General features: G+C 41.5%; 1 protein-coding gene across 6 annotated transcripts in view; it reads left to right on the top strand.

Annotated features, from left to right (window-relative positions):
* The window catches only part of PPM1B (protein phosphatase, Mg2+/Mn2+ dependent 1B), a 61,889-nt gene continuing 41,168 nt past the window's right edge, over window positions 1–20,721 (top strand). Inside the window, exons 1-3 of one of the 6 annotated variants that reach the window (XM_040611414.1) lie at window positions 1–219; window positions 15,975–16,088; window positions 18,229–18,326. The gene's annotated coding sequence lies outside the window, so the exon portion shown is untranslated. Of the gene's footprint in view, window positions 220–15,974; window positions 16,089–17,977; window positions 18,327–20,721 lie in introns of all 6 variants that reach the window. The other 5 variants (XM_040611412.1, XM_040611411.1, XM_040611415.1 and 2 more) reach the window with 5 other exon arrangements.

Here is a 20,721-nt window from a genome sequence, read left to right as displayed (position 1 = left end):
TAGCGGCGGCCTTTGGGACGGGGGCTCCCAACATGTCCGCGCTGCTGGCGGCGCTCGGAGTGCGCGAGCGGGCGGCGACTGCGGCCGGCGGCGGCCAGCGCGGGGCGGCCCGTGCCTGAGGCCGAGCCAGGGCCCCCACCACCACCTCACCCGGGCCGGGCCCTGCAAGGCCGCCTGGGGCCCGGGCGCCGGGGGACGCCGGCGTTCGTCTGCCGACAGGTAGGGGGGTCAGGGCCGGCCGTGGGGCGCGGGCGGGCGGGCCGCGTCCGCGCCGGGCCGGGCGTGGGAAGGGGCCGGGCGGCCGGGCTGGGCCTGGCGCGCGCGTGTTACCGAGTGGCACAGGGCCTGCGCGCGTGCCGTGGGACGCGGGGGCTGGCGGCGCCGGCCTGCGCCGTGGGGCTGGAGGGGCGGCGGGCGGGGAGGGCCTGCTGCGTGTGCGCCCCGGGCAGCGGGCAGGCGCCGCGCAGGCCAGGCCTCCGCCTCTTCCCGCCGCCGGAGAAGAGGGGGCTCGGGGCCGCGCTGACACGGCCTCCCGGCGGGGCAGCGAGACTGCCGGGGCAGGCGCACGGGGGAGGGACGGTGAGGAAGTGGCGGCGAGGCCGAGCTCACCGGTGTGGCCGATGTTGGGGGCCGGCGGGCCCGCCCTCCGTGCGCCGGGCCGGGGCGGTGGCAGGGGGCCCGGCGGCCCGGGCCCCGCACGCTGGCCGCCGCCTGTGGGGCGGGGGAGCAGGCGGGCCGGGCCCTGCGCGGTTAGCGCCGTGCGCTGGGCGGGGAGGGGGCCGACGTGCCCGGTAGCGGCGTGGGGCGAGGGGGCGGCCGGCGGGCCGGGCCGCTGCACGTGCATTGGCTGGGGCCGGGGGAGTGGCGGGCCGGGGCCGGCGGGGCCCGGTGTTTACCGACAGGGTGGGGTGGTGGGAGGTGGCGAGCTGCGGCCGCGGCCCCGCTGCCGGAGGGAGAAGCTGTCGTTAGGCCCGGGCGCTTGTGACGAGCTGGTGCTGTGCGGTGGGGGGGGGGGGGGGCGGGGAAGTCGCAGGCAGATGCGCAGCGCCTGGACGCCTTCGGCGGGGAAGGGGAAAGAAGTTGAAGGAGCTTCTCTCTCCTAGTTCGGGCCTTGCTGGCTCCCTCCGCCAGCCCAGTGGCTAGAAACGCGGTTGTGTTTTTAATATAACTTGTAGCTAGTCGAAGGGAGGGGGTCGTTGTGGTGGGCTGGAGGCAGCTGGAGAAATCTGCGTGCGCGTTGTTTTGTGTGCTGTGGTAGGGTGAGGGATGTGTTTATACCGTGGGGATGCAGATGGTGGGTGAAACCACATGCATTTAGGAATAGTAGTACTTTGTGGCTTTTGAATTTAAGAGTGATAGGTAAACAGTCCTCTGAGTGTTGTGAGAAGTAAGGTGGTAAGTTGGCTGGCGTCAAAGCCTTGGGGAGAGGAAGGCTTTGGGTGGTAAGCCTATGTACAACTCGCAGGCACAGTGGTAACAGGCTGCTACAAGGTTCTGAACTCGTTTTGTGTGGTGGCCGGTGTGGTTAGACTTAATGTGCGAGACCTTAGTGTGTAATATGGGATGGTATGTGGACAGAGAAGCATGCGTGTTCTTACTGTGTGTGAGCTGGTTTGTCTGCCACTTCTGGGAGTTGTGTGACGCGTGGCTCGGTGAGCGTGTTGAGGTGGGCTAGGGCAGCAGGCAGCCTGGGCTGTGCCCTGGGAGCGAGAGGGGAGCTCGGAGCTGCTGTCTCACTTGTGATGAAATTGAAAGGCTGGGTGTTTGTTGTGTTGAGCCATGGGATACAAAGTGGAAAACATGTAGCAAATGCCACGTGTTTGGGTGGTGATAGTGCTGTTTGGAGAAAAATCTATGCGTGTCCTGGGGAGCTGTAGAACTGTAGGTATCTGTTTGTGACAGGTGTCAGACAGTGTAAATTTCTGTCTATGCATCAGTGCACTCCTGGGTAAATTTCCAGGGGTTACCACGGCTTGTAAGAATGTGAGGGGACTGGGGTGGATATTTAGAAGTAGAAATGACTGGTGGAGTCTTTGAAAGGCTTGTGTACATTTGAAAAGGGGCCGGGGGGGGGGGGGGGGGGGGTTAGGATGAATTTGTGGGGGGATTATGCACATACAGGGTGAAGATTACATTAAGCTGTGTGTACATGTGTGTATCAGGGGAATGGTATTTGTGCAAAAGGGAAACTGGAGTTTTCATATTGCTGAGTTAGTGGGAACTCTAGTCTGTGTATGGAGAGAGGAGTCAGGCATTTTTGGCTGAGGCTATGAAAAGTTGAAATGGTGTGCGGGAGGGATGATGAACTGGGTCTGGGGTCCCAGGTGTGTCCCAAGCAGGTGGGAGTCTGTGGGGATACTTTGCTCCTCTCAGTATGGGAATAAGTATTTTATAGTTGTGACAGCCAGTGGAAACCAAAGTGAATGAAGATGCGGCAATTTGTGGCTGTTAAGAATATCATCAGAGGGGCTTCTGCGAAGGATGCTTTTTTTTCCTTATTTTGCTCTGTTTTTTTCCACTGGGTGAATTGTCCATGAATTTACCACGAAAAGGGTAAACTTTTGTCAAAACTAGTAGTCATAATGGTGTTGATGGGTCAGCAGCTAACTAAAAGTACTTAATATGGTGTAGACAAGCCCCATATATGTGTGTGCTCAGATGTGTCTATTGTATGTATTTATTATATGTGTTATATATACCTTAACACTTTAACTGATTGCATGTGTCCAAAAGGCGTGAAGTCTTTTGTACTGGACCATACACTTATGTTTGAAAGAGGGTTAGTGTGTAAACATTTGAGGGTCAGAGATCTGTGCAAAGATGATCCGTTTAGAAAGGAAAGCTGTTTGGCTTGGGTGGAAATAAGGAAAAATTGCACATGTATATCCGGTGTTCTGCAGGTTTGTGATAGTATGCATTATTTGTTTACACAGCCCCTCGTGTCTTGCTCTGCACAAATATTTAGAGGAGGTTGTTACATAAGATAATGATTTAATTAAGGGACATAAAATCAAGAGGAGGGAAACAGAATTAATATAGTATAGAGAGCGTGTAGGACCCATTTTTTTTATTGTGGTAGCTGTGAGGTGGTCAGTTAATGAGGTAGGGAACTGGAGGATGAAAAGAGTAGTCTCATAGTAGTTGTCCTGGATAATCCAGTTCCCTTCTTGTCTCTGGTGTGGAATTATCATTGTTCACTTAAACTTTTCCAATGGTGATCAGTAATGTGTGCTTCAGACTTAATAAACTTGAGACCCCATCTTAGATAGAAATCCATCACAATTGAAATTAAACGTGTTGAACGTAGTCTTTTAAGGTGCTCAGTGTCAAGAGGGGGTGATTGAAAGCAGTATTTGTTCCATGAATGTGTTGCCTCCATACTACAAAAAGGGAAAGCCAGTAACAATCCGCTCTTAATATTGGATGTAAAAATCTGTTTCTGTGAAGCACTTGTGTTATAATAATTAATATCCCTCTTTGGAGCAGGGTTTATTTAGACTGCAGCAAGGAATGGGGTTGTACGTAGAACAACATTCAGGGAGTACTGTCCATCTTGAATAAAGCAAACTGCAGCACACCTAGCTAAGTGCTACCATAATGTTCCTAGGTGTATGTGTTGGTTTTTGTTGGTGTGGAATTTGTTTTGGTTGGGTTTTTTTTGGGGTGGGGTGTTTTTTTAAAAAAAAACAACTCTGAAAATTAAAAGTGATCATTTGGGTAGTGTATGTCAGTCCAGTAGGAATACTTAGGCCTGCTGCTGTAGCTTGGTAAATAGCTGTTCTTTTCTGGTCAGCAGTCAAAGATAGCTAGTTAACCGTTCATTTTTTCAGCCACAGTCTCTGAGTGAATGAGAAGGCCTTCATGATAGAATCCAGGGCTTCATGTGTGAATTGTGGAGAGGGATTACTGTAACAGGTCATGCATATCTTTGTGTCCATAGTTATGTCTTTAATATTCATTCTTTTAGCCCACCACCATAATTGTATCAAGTATGTTCTATTTTGTGTGGTTTTTTTTAAAACTCTCGCTACTTTGTCCAAAACTTTTCTCATCTCTCTGAATTCTGTGCTGCACTAGTGTTTCTCTTCTCAGTGGAAAAGAAGAAGCATCCTTCAGATCCCGGGCCTTTTAGCAGCCCAGGTGATTTGATCTGCATGTTGGTCTTCTTGGTAAGAGCAGTGGTGTTTGTTTGGAAAACTGTTAAAATTTTTTGCTCTCATGGCTCCTTCCCTACTTACCACTTTTTTTCATTCCGTGCTTTGATTGTTTATGCTTGATCATCTTTAAGACTTGGCTTATAGATGTATAGGCCATGAATGGTGGCTTCTTCCTTCTCACTGTCTGTTAGCAGTGTGAATGCAGGCTAAGCATTTTCTGAAACTTCATGAAGGGTCTGGTTTAGCCCTGGTCTTCAACATAACTATTACACACATGACCTTCAGGGAATTTAATTTCAAGATCTGGACAAGTTATTGCAGGTTATTAATGAAAAAAGAAGTCACCCAGATTCAAATAACAATGGCCAGAAAAGAGAGATTCTTTGCATGGACAATGAAAGATCCTTGATGCAAGAACAAAGATTCTGAGTTTCCAAAAAGTTAAGCAAAACTTTTTTTCTTTAGCAGACAGCCTTGCAAACTCCTCAGCTATTTGGCTGACATCTTTCAGTCTTTGGCAGATAACTAGCATGGGAAACTAGCATGGTCAAAGTGCTTAAAATTTGGCAAATAAATCTTGTACAAGTCTGTACCTGTTTCATGTGCTAAAGCAGAATAAAAATTCTGAAGAATTAGTGGTGTCACTGCAAAAGAAAACTGGTCTGAAAAGCTGTAATTAACTGAGCTGGTGTAGCTCATATCAATTTCTGGAGATGAGCAGTTCAGCTCATCTCAACTTCTTGAAGCATTATTGGCGTGAGGAAACCATAAGGTTTGCCAATGAGTGTAGGTTAAATTAGTCTTCTGGCTCTTAGCAAAGCCTGCACTGGGGGAGAAGGCACAAAGATGCTTTAATGTAGAAAATGATAGAAAAGAAGACTCCATATTTCAGCAGATAACAGGCTAAATATTCAGGCTCAGGTATTTTTCTGTTAGGAAAAAATTCATGCACAACTTTTTTTTTTTTTTAATGCACCGGTACTTCCTCATTAACATTACTTCAATGCGTCATTTTATGATGTTATTACATTACTATCTCATGGTGTAGGTTCTGTGCATCTTTGATGGGAAGTAACCTTTTCACTAAGTATTCTTTCAAATAAATAGTACAACTAGGTGCTTCAGTCTACGCTAACAAGAGTTAACAGGAATTCAGCTCAAAAACATCACTTAAGGATGTTTGACTAGGCTGCTTGCTGGAGAGCTTATGGTGGTTCTTTAGTGTGTATGGTAATGACAAGGCAATGAGCACAAACTTCCAGTTAAGTTACAAAGGAGAGCATCTGTCTGTCTTCATGAAAATGTTTTCAATAATCCTACTTCTGTCTACACCCCAATGTAGAAAGTTTGCCTTTAACAATGCAGGGCTGGATTTGCTCTACATTCAGTAGTATATGAATTAATTGTTTTTATCAAGGAGGTAAATGAAGTAAGATGATGACTTGTTGAGTAGAGGACCTAGCACTTACTGTAATTTATTCGTACAATACTGCTTTGGCCTATTCTCATCAGCTTGTCTGTCCTGCTAAAGCCAGGTATTATTTGTTCAAAGCTCATGATTTTGTATTTAAAATTTTGTATAGTAAAAGAAAAATTGGTGACTGGAGAGAACAAATACCAAATGATGGAACTGTTTGTAAAGAACTGATATTTTGATTCAAGTGGAAAACTGTAACAATGAATATTATGTTAGTCAGCTTGTTCAGAAACAAAAAAACCTCTTTTCTGGGCAGCTTTGGTTAAGCTGATGTGCAAGTACTATAAAGCATTATTGAGCACATGCTGCTCTTCCTTTCCTGTTGGCAGCTACAGTGGAGCCATTGATGTGGGTTGCGTTTTAAGTGTTTTTTTAAAAGTTTTATAAAACAGTGTATGTAGGTAATGTATTAAGTGTGTCGATCTTGGAAATTTTTTAACTTTTTCAGAGAACTTTCCTAGATGTATCCCACTAGCTTTTGATACTCCTAACTGTAAAGGGGTAGAAGCAAAAGTAGATGAGCGGTGAGACACAGCTGCTATAGTTGCTCCAGGAAAAGGAGCACTCAAAAATTCACAGTGCAACCCTTCTTTTTAGGGCTGATGAGGTGTGTGTTGGCAGCTTAAGTATGTGGGTTTAGTTACTGCTGCTTGAGGCTCTCTCAAATGAATGGGCAGTATCTGCCACATTGATTATATTTACATTAACAAGCAGTATGCTGCAATTGAGGATTGTAGAGTGAAGCTGTGAGTTAGGCAGACTCAGTGTCCAACAGTGTGTGTACTTCATGTGGCTTTAGATGGGTTGTAGTCTGGTTCTGTGGACCGCGTGTACTTCAGACACTACTGAGTATTAGGTGTTTTGCCAGAGTTTTGGTTTCGGTTAATCAGAGATGTTCAGATTATTTGTTCAGAAACTTCGCTGAGATGTGAACCAAAGCACAGTGAGTGGGGTGACTCAGACTTACTTCGAAAGTGTGCTCCTGATTGAAACTGAAGTGCTAATGTGGATGTACTGGCTGGGTCTCTGAATCTTGGAGCATTGCAGAGATTGTTGAGCTGTGCAGGGGGCTGGATTCTGCCTTCTGCCTCCCAAGTGCTGTTGTCAGGACTGCAGATATTGTCATGCTGCTCTCTGAGTAAGGATTGTTTGTGTATCTTGAGTGGTAACTGAATCTCCATTTCCAAATTGTTGTCCCTAGTTTTGTAATTGTGTGTGAAAATGACTGGTGTTAAAACTGCAATAAATTCTGGAAAGTAGCTCTTTCATGAGTTTACTTCAGTTAATCAAGAATGAAACTAGCTGTGTGAGCACCAGGTTATGAAGCCTGACTTCCTGTGGCTTTGTGTCTTGTGGTTGGATTTTTCTGGGTAATACTGCATTGTGAGCTCTGAAAGTATTTTCATGTGTTTGGGGCACTATCTGTCCTGCTGTCCTGTATGGGAAGTTGTTTTTAGTAACATAGCTGAGCTCCTGCTGCACTGGCCCTTAAGGGCACTAGTTTAGATACATCTCCTTGATCTAACTGTGTATTTCCACAAAATTCATAGGACCTGATTGTCTCTGAAATATTTACCCTTGTGTTAACTTCTGAATTGTGGCCAGTTTCAATAAAGTATTTTTTTGGGGGGGTGGGGGTTCGGTGGGAATGACACACACTGTAGCTTGGCATCTTGAGGTTGTATTTTGGGTTTTTTCCACAAATGCTGTCTCTTGTTTAGCTTCTGGAAGAAATTTTAAATAGTGGTAAATAGAGATGATATTTCCCCCCCTTCCCCAATGTTTCAGGCAGCATATCTGAAATAGGAGATTATGTTCCTGATGGTAACTTCTTAAGGGATGCTAAAAATCTTGTCTCCATAGGATGGATAAAATTCTTGAGCGTATCCAACATCCTTATTAAACTACTTTCAAATAAATGTAGACAGGTCTAAAGTTGCCTTTGATGTATATCAACCTTTTGTAATACACACTGGTACCACATACGGTAGTTTTGGACCGTGATTCTAGGAGAGAAGTGAATGAAGGTTTTGAAAACGAATGATGTATTGAAACCTCTGATGTATGGCTAGGTGGGATTGTGAGGGTAGTGGATTAGGAATTGGAGGGGGCAGGGACTTGGGTTTGTGATTACCCTTGTGACCTTGAAAAACTGCTGCAACTGTAGTGTGCTTCGAAACTTTGCAGATAAGTACTGTACTGAAGCTATGTAGTACTGCAGGCTGAGTTCTGAGAGTTCTGTCTTGGGTGTATAAAGCTGAAGATACTGTTCCTTTTGCTTCTATTTTAAGTGGGCCTATACTCAAAGCACTGACTTCAGAAAGCTTCAGCAAAGGTATGAAAGGTGAATCTAGCACAGATATTACTCTGTTTCTTTCTGTGTCCTTTCTGCTCCTGCTCTGTTTCCCTCATATAGTAATAAAATAGGCGGGGTTTTTTTTCTAGTTCCCAACAGGAAAATCTCATCTTGGTCAAAAAGTGCTCTGCATACTAGTTTGTGCGCAGGACCTCACTTCAGATAGGGTACTAGTTGCAGGTGCTGGTTTCTACTGTCTAACTTAAAGTTGATTCTCTGTGGGGCATTGGAGAATTTGTTTATTGCTGATTTCTCAGGAAAAGGGTACTCTTTAGTGTGTGTATTCAAGACAAACATGAAATGCTTCTTTTATTTCAGCTGTTGTAAAACTTGAATCCAGACGTAGCAGAGGTAGTACATTGACTTGACTCCCCTCCTAGGTAAGCGATTGGTCCTACATCTTAGAAGGCAAAGAAGCTCCATCTAGCTCAACAGAGCCCCAGTGTGTTGAGGCTCAACGAATGTCTCACTTTGGGTGTCTTCAGTAAGAACTGAAGTGATGCCTCTAAGGAGGCTATTAACAGTGTCTAATTAAAGGTGGGATTTACAGGCACCTTTAATGAGCATTACCTGGTAATTGTGGGACTGCTACCTTTATCAAGTGTATCAAACTGACTTATCAGATATGATGTTTATCCATTTGCTAGCTTGTCATGATATTGGTGTCTCTACCACTTTTCCATGAGACATATTACAAGGGATTTTTTGTTTCTTTTCTCTGAGATGATGTCTTTCCCACTCTGTTCCTTACTGATTGCTTAGACTGGTGGGTGAATTCATTAGAATCATTGAAAATCTAGGTTGTGGCTGATAATGTTACTCTGAGGAGCACCTTTTCTAAACTAGTAGAAGGTTGTGCATAAAACTTCAAATAGGAGGGGTTTTATAAATAAGCAAAATGAAAACAGTCTTGTGAAAACAGTAGCTAGAGCTGGTGGAAAGGAGATCTGTGAAACCTGTTCTGTAAATCCTCAATAAATGCACCACAGTTTGAACTGCAGTTTAAAAGATAACAGAGAAGCTCATAGGCATTTGGTCATTTAAAAGATGCTTTAATAGTAGTAATTGCTTGTTTTGTGGATTTTTTTCCAACCAGCCCTCCTCTAGATTCTGTGAATCTCTTAAAATGTAAAGATACTGGAAGCAGTTTAAGGTTTGTGTCTCTTTTAGTAGTCATTTGTGGGATCAAGCATACTACTTTTATTAACAGTTATGTTGGGAAGAGAATGTTTCACAGAGTTTGCTACAGTCAGATAGCTGTATGGTCTCTGCTGCAGGCTGGCCGTGAGAGCTCATCTGTTTTTATAAATGGTAAAAGCTATAGTTTACCATTTTCCCCATGTCTTAAAATGGACATAATAATTAGGCTTGTGTGTGAGGCGCAAGAAAAGCGTTGTTAGGACTCTGACATAGTGACATTGGTGTCTTGTGTCTTACATTTATATTATAGTGAACAATGTGATTTTTCACTTCTGTTTCCTGTTTGTTTTTCCTTATGCTGGATGATGTCTGCGCTTCTGTATGTTTTATTACTATATTTGAAGTGTAAGAGTGATGAAGGTTGAGCTGTTGAGAATCAATATCTAGCTTGTAACATAAAATCCAATAGGATAACTTCTCAGTTTATTAACTAGAATGCACCAAACACAAGCAATTCTGGGCCAGAGAAGAACTTCTCTAAAATATTTAATGAACTCAAAATAGTAGGTGCTCTTAACTGTAACAGCTTACTATGTGGTTTTTACTATTGTTGCAGTACTGTTTGAATTTAAAGAAAAAAAGAATGCCTTTAACTTAGAAGTTGGACTTCTGGAGGGAAAGGGATAAGGTGGTGTTTTGGTAGTTGTTTTTTAGTTGTCAAAAATTTTTCTGATGATTTTTTTTTAGCATGAAGTGAAATGGGATTTGACTTACGGAGTCAGAGGGGAAGAAATAAAACTCAAGTATATTTCAGGATTCTTGAAATGAACTTGTGTGCTGCTGTTGCCAATTGCAGGGAATAGAATTTAACATGGTCAGAAAAATGTCACTGGGGAAAGTACTCTGAAATTGTATTTTTAAAACCCTTTATATTTGGGAAAAGTTTTCCTTGAAAGGTACTGTATATTCAGATATATTTAATGACAGTGTCCTTCTCAGTCTGAAGTTTTCCGTATTTCTGAATCTGTACAGAGGGAAAGTAGGGCTCCATCTAGGAGAAGTACTAGTCACTTACTACTTGAAGTTACCTTTTTTCACTGTTTTGTTTTGTTCAGAGTTACCAGATTAAAATGTGTTTTGTATAAATAAAAATTTGGGGGTAGCAATTTGATAATTTAAGTAAGTTTTTTTCAAGGTCTCTTAAGGTTTGTCCAGACTTGAAACCTGGTTATGTTGTCAGTTTCACAAAGAATACAAAGTTCATGTGGAAAACTTATTAATATGTCTCTCCATATTTTTTCTTCCTCTGTGTCTTGTTTGTTTATTGAAACACTGATTAAAAGAGAAGCAGACAAAGTAGTACAAAGCAGACATGACAGCTTATATCCATCATGAATGGTCAGATTTGTGCCCAAAACATTTCTAAAATAATGGTCCTGGAACACTGTATTGGAATCTCCATCATACTTTTCTGCTATTTACTTTTTTTAGTAATCACCTCAAGATATTGCGCAGTACAAAAAGAACCAGTCAACCTGGACTACCTGTGAGCACTTTCTTCTGTACAGTTATTTTGTTCCAGTTTCAGAACTGTTGATTCTTTCTTAGTGTTTCTCCTCTCCTTTCCTTGGTTCAAAGTCTGATACTGTTACTGCAGGAGAGAAACTGAAATGAGACAGGAGAGGAAATGAAAAGTAGTGTTCTTGAAGAGAACTACAATTCTTTCTAAAGAATTGCAGTCATAAATTCGCTGAGAATTTAAGCTAATCCAGAGAACACTTGAGTAGGCAGAGCTCATAGAGACGTGTTCTTCCTTATTCTCTTATCACGGGGTTCTGTTTTCTGTTCATTCATCTATTCATCATGTGAAAGATTTTTATCAACAGATAAGCAACCTTTTATTAACAAGTTCTGCTGTCTGCCACTAGCCTACTGGAATTATTTGCCTTTCAGAGGTATCGTGACTCTCTGATACTGGTACGGGTAAAAACCAACAAGTATAAACTCACTGCTGACACCTGTATTGCTCAGTGAAATGGGGAGGACTGCTTTAGTCTTCTTTCTCTCTCGTTATTTTTGTAAATGTGTGGTTTCTTTGAGCTCGTTTTCTCCTCCTGTTGTGTCTCTTTTTTGACAGGGGTTGAGAGTGAATCGGAGAAATTTAGTCTATAGCGCTTTTTCCTGAACTGTGTAAAAGTTGTGGGTTTTTTTCACCCTGAACTGTGTAAAAAGTCCTGAAGACAGTGGAAAACTTAGTGCATGGCATGATCTATTCTTATTATGGATTTAAGGTGTTATGGAATTGGTAGACTTGCATCACTGTTGCTGAGGAAGCAAAGATTCCTACAGGGTCTTCGGGTGACTGAAAGGATGTACTTGGACTAAACTGTCATGTTCAGAGAAGGAAAGGAAAGCTAGAGTGGACTGATGTGACCCAGAATAACTTTTTCATTTAGAGGGGAAAAAGCAGTAAAGCTTGTTTAGTTCAACTGCCAAAGTGTAGTGCCTTAAAAAACCTAGACAGGACAAAGGTAAACCAAGCACAGTTAAAGAAGTAGCTAGCATATAATTCAGTTGAAACTAAGCTTTTAATTCTGAATTTCTTCTATATTGATTTCTAGTCATTAAATCTTATGCTACCTCAGTGAGAGCACTGGGCACTAGGTATATCTGCTTTCTTTGTCAGCTGGACACTGTTGTTGTTTCTTCACAGATGTTTAAAAACAATTGATGTAACATCTTGGAAGCTGGCTGAAAGTACGCAATATAGGTTTGTGTTTGTCTCATCACTGCAGGGAGTTCATTCCCTCTACCCAAACTGCTTCCTGCTACATGCTGTTTAGTTGGTGAGCATCTGGTATTCCTCTTTTTAGTTAAAGGTCCTTAAAATCATTTGGTTTTTCCACCACTCTTCCGTGTTGATACAGTACGGAAAAGAGAGTTCTTGTTAGGCCTCTGCGTGCACTCAGGCATTTGGTTCTGGAACCCACTCATAGTCTTGACTTTCATTAAGAAAGAGCTGCTTACATAATTACCTAAGTATGTTAGTGCTGCTGTGTTTCTGCAGTCTTCTGCCTCTGACCATGGACTCCTCTTCCTTCTCATGCTGATACTTGATTGCCTCTGCTGTCCTGGGGTATGTTGGGGTATCTCTTGCTAATTTCCCTGTAGTTTAGCTGCTTGAATCAGCTTGCTACATGAGGATGTGATAGCAACTACTGATGCAAAAGTTGGAGTAGAAAGTACACATGGCAGGAAGCGGGCTTACAGCAGTTGTTGGTTTAGCTTAGCCTAATTTTTTGTAAGACTGCACCCTGAGATGTCTCAAAGGAGGTTCTTTTTTTTAAGTTGTAGTTATTAACATCGGTTAATACTAATGGTCTGGATACCTGGTGACCTATCTTGCAAGTGGAGGTCCTAAATTTACTTGGAATTACTGCTGATGAAGAGAAGACCACACTGAAAGTCACATAACTGACTTGTTATGCATTAGCAGTGTCACCAGCTATGTTGCAATCGTAAAGTAAAAACATGCAGTTACATTACAACCTCTATTATAACTAAATTAAAAATGCCCATCTCCTCTTTTGGATTTCCCCCGAATGTGTAGCCTGCTACAGATGTTGATATGACTCCCTTCACAGCAGTCATTCTGGTTTAATTAAATCTCACCACTTACTGACAAGAATATCTTTATTCTGTAGGCACATGAGAATACAACAGAGTTGGCATTGGTCACTGCTGAATGTGGAGCTGGAATATATCTACTCCCTGCCTTAAGCATAAGTTTTGGGGAACTGCGAAGTGACTGAAGTATTTTGGGTGAAATATGAGTAATCTTACCACTGGTAGAGGCTAGAGTTTACAGTTGTTTGTCAGGCACTGACTGTTTTCTGTGTCCAGGAGTTCCTGAATTTTTTAAAGTTCAGAGGTTCAGTGAAGTGAATATTCTTTCAATAAAGTCCAAGAGAAATTCAAATAATCTGAAAAGATATAAGCAATCTGAATCTCAGAAATTCTTTCTAATATGCATAATGAAACATACTTAAATTTTGTTGACCACTTGCTATTCTTTTCAACTCCTTTCTTCTTCCCTTTCTCAGCCACCAGTTTCTATAACAAATTTTAGGTAGTTATGAACACCAATTTTTTCCTTTTATAACGTATGCTATTACTGTCTTGTTGCCAGATACTTTGAAAATTAGCCAGAAACTCAGTTGTATGATGGCTCTGTTCACTTGTTAAGACCTGCTTATTTTTATGCACAGAGCTCTTACATTGAGGTTTTGGGACACTTGAATTTTGCAAATTGTTAAAGCCTAGAGATGGTTCATGTTTACTGTTTCAGGCATCCTAGCTATTTTACATGATAAAGAAAACTTTCTATTTCACTTGATAAAAACATGGAATACTGCTTTACTTGGGTAGCACTATCAATAATTTTTTTGTATCAACCTGTAGCAAAACATTTCTGAGCCTTGAAGAAGGTGACTAGAAATAGTCAGCATGGCTTCACCAAGGGTCAGTCGTGCTGGGCCAGCCTGACTGCCTTCTGTCAAATGACCAGGTTTTCAGCTGTGGGGAGAGCAGTGGATGGTTTTTTTACTTTGACCTTAGCAAGGCTTTTTACAGTGTCCCACAGCATACTCCTGTTTACAGTCTGAATGGGAGGATGACTAGGCAAGTGAAAACTGGTTGAAGAGTCATTTCGAAGGGTGGCTGATGGTTCATGATCTGCCTGGACAGCAGTTATAGCTGGAGCCCCTCAAGGGTGTGCTGTGACCTACTTTTCTTTTTAATGTCATTATCTGTGAGGAGGAGGTGGAATGCACCTTGGTCAGGTTTGTGGTAGACTCAGAACTGGGTGGCTCAGAGGCAGGATGGCCATCTTGAAGTACTTGGAAGTACTAGAGGAGTGTGCCTGTTCAAATCTTAATGCAGTCCGACAAGGGTACGTGCCAAGGCCTGCTTCCAGCATCAGTAACCCTCCTGCAGTGCTGCAGACTGGTTGGGTTGTAGCTTTACTGAGCAGGACCAGGTTCTGGTGAACAGTGGGATAAATACAAGTCAGCAGTTTACCCTGGAAGTGACTAAAATGGTTATTTATTCCCCTTTAGCTGGCATTTGTTCTAGATGTTCCCAGACTGCGTCTGTGATATTCTGTGCAGTTTTGCTCCTGTTCTCCCTACCCCAAACAAGAACAACATCAATAAACTTTGGGCAAGTCTGCCAAGGTGGTCATGGGGCTGGACTGTGTGACCTGTGAGGGGATGCTGAGAGCTTTTTGTAGCCGCCTTTATCCTGGAGAAGAGGTGCTTAGGAGGGACCTAGTAGCAATGATCTGGTATATACAAGGATGAATACCAAGAAGATAGAGCCAGTCTCTTTATTGAGGTGTCCAGTGGGAAAAAAAGAGACAGTGATCATAAATTGAGATGGGTGGGTATATGCTGAAAAATTTTACTGTAAGGGTGATTTTTAAGAGATTATACGAGGTTACCTGTAAGCCTCTGTGGAGGTTTTCAAGACCTGAATGGCTAAAGCCCAAAGCACCTGGGACTGAGTTCAGTGTTGACTATGCTTTGAATTTAAACTAGATGACCCTCTAGGTCCCCTCTACTCTGAGTCATTAGCCAAAGTAATGAATACATCTTGTTTTATTTGGAAACTTCATTCCTTGTGCAAGTGGCGTTTCTTTCTAGTGCTTCTACATGAAATAGCTTGAACATAACAGTTACTTTCATTGACTATCTTTGATACTATGTATTAGTTACTTGAAATCTACCTATTCGGTAAGCATGGAATAAGCAGGATAGATTCACTGAATAAGCTCATTTAATTAAGAAAGACAGGAAAAATACTTTTTCTCGGTGTTGAAAAATAAATTTTAGAACTTTATAGTGACCAATATGTCTTGTTTCTCACTTGCCGTCCACCCATTATTCTGAACCTTGTGGTAAACTAAAGCAGTTCGTGGAGCATTTGTTGTTGGAAGTTACTGGGGGCAAGATAGATACAGGAAAAGGAAAATAAATTTTTTCTGAAACTGGTTCACTTCCCTCTTTGCCCAGGCCTATGAAAAGAAACTGTCGTCCTAGATGCTACGTGAAGACATCTCAAAACCAGAAGGCTTTAGGCAGATTCATGCCACAGAAATTACATACTGGTGTGCCTAGGTACTGTGGTTGTAACTGTGATAGCCCTTTTCGTGTGAGAAAAGCAACTTTGTTTCTTTCTAGTAACCACGACAATTTTAGTGAATGTGTGTTTGCTTTTGCTTTGAAAGATATCTGCAGTGGCTTGTAACAGGCTTCTTTGTCATGGTTTCTGTGCTTTGGAGTAAGTGAATCTCAACTTTTAGTCTTTTTCCTTTGACTCCAGAATCAGAATATATTCTTGTAAACAGCTGCATTAGGGTGCTAGATTTTTCCATCCTCTCTACGCTTAATCATGCATGTGTACACGTTAAGTGTATGCAGGCGCTCTCTGTCACGTGGTTGTACATATTCCTGGTTTGGAAATGGATTTGTTTACACAGTGTCTATAAAAGTGGTATGTATTGACAGTAGGAGGGTTTTTTTGGCAAGTATTGGCCACTGAATAGTGTAGCTTAGGTCACTTAAGACTTTCACCTCTTAACAAGCTAAAGGCATTCACATGATCTTTTGCTGCATCACTTTAGACAAGTAGGAACTTCTTGACTAACTTGGCCACTTCCAGCAGTTCATTTATTTAGTTCCAGTCTAGAAGATGCTAGTAAGCAATTCTTGAGCTATAGATGCTGTTGAATATTGTGTTGAACTAGGAGAGAAATTGGTCAATTCTTCCATCTTACTGCTTTCAGACTTGCAGGCTCTTCTGCTTTATTCACCCCTAATATACAAGGAAGAGTCTCTAAAGTGAATCTGTCAGAAGGACAAAGATCTGGAAGAAATTTGACTTTTGTACTACGTTCAAGGTAAGACTTTCAAAATTGTCTGTGATCAGATGACAAAAAGCATGAATACTGAGGCTTGCAAAATGGTGCTGTTTCTGAGTTCCTGGCTTCTTGCATATTATACTTTCCTGCAGAATTTTATGAATATTCAAGTATTAAATACTTCTGCATAATTCTGTGGAAATACACTAATTATCAGAGACATATAAGCTAGCTGTGGCTGTGTTCTTGTAACTAATATTTACTATGCGAAGCTGTCTTTTGGGTAGCATAGGTGTTCTAAAACTGATACACTAAGATGCATGATATAAAATGGAATGTTTTGCTAAAGCGGCAGTGTCTTAGTAACTCTTTTTTGGTTTACTTTAAGGTCCTGTGCTGAGCTTTAATTTCTCTGTGAATACAATATTCTAGTTCTTGAGTGACACTTCCAGTCAATTTCAAAATATCAGGAAATAATTGGGATTCAGAGGGCAGGTTTGCTGTGTTTTGGAAGGAATGATAGATGGATTTCTTTCAATAAAGCCATAGCTTCAAGAAGGTATATGGTTGTCATCTGTCTGCAAGTTAGAGCAGCAGTCGGGTGGTAGGAACCATTAACACCATTCAACAGAGTGATGCTATTGCCTTCAGCTTCCATGCACAGTTTAACAAAATGTTTAATAATTCTTGTTCTGTCATTCCCACACCAGTCCCAGGGAACAGTGGATATTATAATAAAGGACTAGGAGGATAAAATCTGTAGCAGAGTGGAATTTCCTCCAGAGGGGTAAGTCTTGGGAAGAATGTTGATGGACTGTCCTGTTGACTGATCGAGCATCATGTTCATGGCCCTCAAAGGGAGGGACTGAAGTATGGATGAGAAGAATGGAGAGGCACATGGCTATCCCTTGCAGAAACAGTAGTTTTTGTAAGAAGGGGAATACAAGGCCATGGTGTCCAGCCATAGAACAAGTGCTGGAAACACATGGAGTCTCTCAGAAGGATGTGGGAGATATTTTGGGGACTGGAAGGTACAAGTAGCACTCAATGTAGACAGCTGGTTGCCTAATGCTAGCACTTCAGTTTTGGGGTGTGTGGAAACCTACTAAAATTGGCACTCACTGTGATGAATTCAGCACCTTTTTGAAGGCTCAGATCAGCAGTCTTCTATCCATGTCCCTATTTCTAATTTGTTGTGACTGTGGTGGTTCTTTTATGTAATAGGTTATAGTGAATTACCTGGGTAATCCCCTAGCTTAATGCCTACTTCTCTTTTTAAATTGCTAAATTCATCAGATTCTTTCAGTGGTTCTGCAAAAGCCTGAATACTTAAGGGTATTCCTTTGTGTGCCTTGATAGTAGTTTTTTATGGATACCTAGTTTAAGTCAGATGATTTGTTAAACCTAGTATAGAATACATGCAGGTTAAGCTTTACATGTACTGGAGTGCTAAGGCTGAGGTGTCAGCTCTGAAAGATAGTAACAGTTTTAAAATATCTTGATGTGCCACCTCTGTAAATGGGATGACAGAGTAGGGTGTCTGCCCCTTTGTTACAGCTAATGTGGTTTTTTATGAGTCTTTGTGCCAAGATGTTCCCATCACCATTCAGCCCAACAGGGGCATGTCTTACAGGAGCAGTAATCTTTGGCAGAGCTGGAGATGGTATCTTAATCTGTGTTATCCAAACTTGCCTGCAGCTGATGTCTGACCTGATGAGTAGCATAAAATGAATGTTGAATTATTAACATGCCTGCTTCCCGGAATCCTTTTTGCTGTCAAGCCTGTGTGGACCTATCATTACTGCATTGACTGCCTGTAATGTCCTTAAGCATCCTCTCTAATGTTGATTTCTTGAAAACTGGCATGGTCTTCTTGCATGTTAGTTTTAACATTCTTATTGACAAAATTGCCCTTTGAATTTTTGCAGGTATAGTTCGACACACATTGATACTTGCATAGTGGCAAAATTAAAACAGTTATAACTCAATAGATGTGTCTGAAACTTCAGCATTGAAATACATATTGCAAATCAAGAAGAGTTTAAACTGTATTGATTGAAAGTGAGTCCAAGTGATTTATTGTGAAACTGAAGTTGCAGTACTAATTGAACAAAACTTTGAGTATTTAAGCTTGCAAGTTGCCAAATAGCTGCTTCTTGCCAAGTACTCCTCTGTTTAGATGACAAGTGAAGCAGTTCATATAGCCTCAATGCAGACACCTGAAAAAGATTCCATGTGTCCAGGCAACGATACTGGAGCCTGCTGCCAGAAAAAAAGGTAATGGAAATTTGCTTCACTCCAGAGTTCCTAGAATAGTAATTTTTTTAATTAGACTTCAGACGTTTTCTTAAAAAGTTTCTCTAGCCTGATGGAAAAGTAGAGCATGCTATAAAAGTGCAGGGGGTAATACTGTGTTCTCTGAAGTAGTGTGACAAGCCATCTGTGATTGGAAATCTAACTTTCTGTACCACACTGTGGGTTGATTATTATGTGTCGTGTGATTACAGGTATATTGATCCTGTTATGGTATGGGAGTATATAATTTCATATCATGTAGGATCTGCTGCTTCTCTTAAGTGTTTGTTTATAACTGCATTTTTAAGTGTTGATTCTCTTCGTACTAATTGCAATGCTGTTAGTGAAGTAACTTTGCTAGTAGATAGAAAAAAATTCTTAACATTGAAGAGACTAAGAAAAAAAATGTTCTGAAACTGAAGTGTAAAAATAACTATGTATTTTAACAATTTCTATTTGGAGCCTTCAATTCCTGTATTATTTAAGTTAGTTGTTTTGGAAGATGGTGTGTGTGTAGGCTGTTAGTTGACGTAAGATTCTTGAATTATCTCCTTCCAAGTGGTCCTTCGCACTAAACATTAAAATGCCTATAGCACAGTAAGTGTTAATATTTGGCAGCTTATAGTACTGGTGTTCTTATGTTACTAATTTGAATGTGATGGTGATTTTATTATGGTGTTGAATGAACTTTTTTGAATTTTACTTAACTCCTTTTGTATATGAATCTAGCAAGTGGTAACATGGCTAAAGAAGCGCACAAATAGATCCAAGTAGTTACATAGTGGCAGAGGATTTATGCCTCCTGTAACTGTCTACACATCAGCAGTGTCAGATCTTTTTTTTTAATCTGCTGTGATGGCTTGGCTTTAGTTCATTTATGGCTGAAGACTTATCCTTAGAAGATGAGGGAAGAATAAGAACTTTCTTGGAGAGAGGGGAAGTCCTTCCCCTAATCATCAGTATTATATTTAAAGAAACAAAAAACCAATCTTGCTATCCCTTCTAAATTTGATACAGCTTGGTTTCTGCCATTGTCAGACATACGAACATTTGGGAATTTTTGCTATATTTTCTGCAGCTGGTGCTAAATGAAATACTGTAACTTTGATCTTATTGCTTGTTTTCTGCTCCACTTTGTGGAGTTTAAATTCCTTCTGAATTTTTTATTTACTCATGGTCCCCCTTAGGGTTGTATGTATTATACATGTAACATAGGAAAAAATGTGATTAGTTGGCATGTATATATCGTAATGGCTTAATTCCCCGCATAGACAAAATGGGATGCTGTTGTGCCTTTGAGGATCTTTTGTGGGATGTTGGCTCTAAATACCGTACTGATAGACATGTAGAAACCAGGTTTAAGCTTTTTTTTTTTCTGCCAGGTGCAGCAGGAATAAGAGATGTGGTATTGAGGATAAAAAACTCCTTATTGGCTTCGATGATACTAGCAAGACTTGATTGAAAAGCTGGCTTATAAATGCATTGCTAGCCACTAGGTGCTGTGGTGAGATTCTCCACCCAGATAAAAATTAACTTTTGGGAACTCTAGCTCTTGGATGACTTAAAAATCACTGAATGCTGTTCAGAGAGGAATTACTGAGATAGCCTTCTGCAGAGAACCTGTTCTTACCCTTGGTGAGCATTTCCTACGAAAGACAATTACATTAATCCTTTGAAAACTATCAAATGTCCCGACTATCCTACAGTTAGAGCATCTTAAAATTTCAGAGCTGTCACCTTTGCTGTCTTAGCAATGAAAGTAGACAACTATGTCAAGTTTTTTACCTCTTTGTCCTACAATGTTTTGAAGTCTGTAACAATGGAGTTTCATTATTATCCAGATGTGCGTACTTGCTGCAGAGTTAACTGGCCTGAAATTTCTCTGATTTTCCTGACAGCTGATTTTGTAAGAGTTCTTTGTGGTCTTAAGATGTTTTCTTGAAAGGCTTATCTAAGCCCTTTCTATGGCATAATCAATAGCGAAATTTTTACTTGCAAGTTTACTTCTGAATTTGAATAATACCATAGTTTGGTAACACCTTGCTCCTCTCCTGGGGAGAGGAATCACAAACTCTGTATGCTTTTTAGCACTGCTGTAGTAGGTGGAGTGGATGAGACGGTTCACTGCTTCGTGAAGTGAGGGGTGCTTTAGGGGACATGCAGTTTTGGACCGGAGGACATCTGACTAGATGTGCCTTGTAATGTTATCAGATGACAGGTGTGGTGGATTCTTTCTCAGAATGTTTAACCAGTGCTCAGGCTGTGATTTCTGCTTGTCTTAAGCAGATGGATATATACAAAATCTAAGTAATCCACCTGGAGTGAGTGTATTTTTTTTTAAACTTTGATTTGAAGGCCAGGTGTTCACAAAGACAAC

Source organism: Falco naumanni, chromosome 12 (assembly GCF_017639655.2).
Source record: "Falco naumanni isolate bFalNau1 chromosome 12, bFalNau1.pat, whole genome shotgun sequence".
NCBI lineage: Eukaryota > Metazoa > Chordata > Aves > Falconiformes > Falconidae > Falco > Falco naumanni.
The sequence above is the reverse complement of the archived record's forward strand: the minus strand, read 5'-3'. Positions and strand labels throughout refer to the sequence as shown.